The sequence below is a fragment of the Verticillium alfalfae genome, genomic scaffold (genome assembly GCF_000150825.1).
Source record: "Verticillium alfalfae VaMs.102 supercont1.7 genomic scaffold, whole genome shotgun sequence".
Lineage (NCBI taxonomy): Eukaryota > Fungi > Ascomycota > Sordariomycetes > Glomerellales > Plectosphaerellaceae > Verticillium > Verticillium alfalfae.
The window spans coordinates 1,801,869-1,803,596 of record NW_003315032.1 but is presented as its reverse complement, the minus strand read 5'-3'; positions in this window follow the sequence as shown (position 1 = coordinate 1,803,596).

Below are 1,728 nucleotides of genomic sequence, written 5' to 3'. Positions count from 1 at the left end.
CGGGATGCCAACATAGCCAAAGACCTTTCGCATTGTTGCTTCGCTACGACCACTTTCCAGGTAACGACACAACGGATCAACAAAGACGCTCGAAGAGCATCAATGGCTGTAGACAAAGAAAACTCAGTGGTAAATATCAGCGTCTTCCAGGGTGTCAAATCTGGTGGTACGGGTGAGCTGTCGATACAGGCCAGAGGCCTCACAGTATTTGGAATATCGTGACTTCGAAAAGTACATTGAAATCTTTATGGATATAGCAACTAGTCAAAAGGTACTCACAAGGCCTCAATCCTTGTTTCCCACATTCGCTGCTATTTAGCAAGCCAAACAGGCCAAGCAATTCACCAAAACCAAGATCATTTCGACGGGCTCATGTTCTGGACCCCGACGACATACCCTGCAAAAGAGATATTCATGCATTTGAGTTTTGCATGGCAGCCAAATTCACCCAAACCGTTTCGTTCTCTTTTATATTGGACATTTGGAATCTCTTTTTGGTAGAGGTCAGCCTCTGGTGTTGGGCCCGTGGCTCGCAAGGCAAAAAAAGCTTTCTTCTAACTCTAATGGCCGGTGCCGGCATTTAAGAATTTTCAAGGTCGATCTTTTTCCGTGAACTACACGATGAAGTCTATTTTATACACGACTTGGCATTTTTGTTGCAAGCTAATCGTGGTATTGTTACTGTCTATTGTTGCACTTATTTTTCTTGCCGAGATCGCCTTAAAAGGGAACATCTGATCTTTCAAGTCACGTCATCTGCCTGATGGTTGTTCCAGGAGAGTCACAGCCGGCTGCTTTGAATTCAAAATCATCCGAAGAACAGCAATCCAATGTTCTAGCGCAAATCGTGAGTGTGCAACACTTTTTCCTCTGCCTGGGCTCATAGAACTATTTGTATCTAATTTAGATCCGATCTTCTGTTTCTAGTCGAGGGATTTTTCAAAGAGTCAAACTATCTAATCAATTGTTAACCGGAGGGGATTAGATTTATCAGGCCTGCGCGCGCCGTCTCCGACATCCAGCGCTCATCTCACAGACTCCTGCCAGGACCACTGCCTCCTTTCGGATCGGGGTCTTGTCGTAGGGCGCAGGGAATAGAAGATGCTAAGTCCGATGTCAAGGACGGATCAACATGCTGTATAGGGTGAAATGGAATGCGGATAGCACTCCAGTCGCGGTCGGTCACTCGGCGAATCCAGGTGTTCAAAGCATAATGAACAACATGTTTGTAGACGTCATACCTCAGGCATGAATCGTTGCCTGTCTCCCCCTCAAGCCCAGTGTAGCCTAGCGCTGCTGACAGCGCCCATTGACACGATCCAGGCTTTCCCCGCATCGATCGCCTGGAGCTACCTCAAACCCAGGGCTTACAGGACACTTCGGAGCTCACTTGGTACGGTTATCCAACGTCATTCGCCACAATCTTACCGGCCACCCCCTCACGGGGGGGTGTTTCACTCCATAGGTGGAGAGGCTTCCGAACCTCCAGTGGAAGGTGCACGGCTTGATTGGATATTTCGCCCTCGCTCGCTGCTGGTACGGCCTGGGCGACTGGTCTCGGCAGACTGTAGCTTCCATTGAGAACCCATAAAGTCTCGCCCTCGCTGCTCTCGACGTTTTCCCCATTTCCTCTCCGCAATATACCTTGTATCATCGCTCACCAGACCTGATCACTTCAAAACCTCGCTCAACCTCCTCGACCTCCTGAAAATCTTTGACAATCAAATA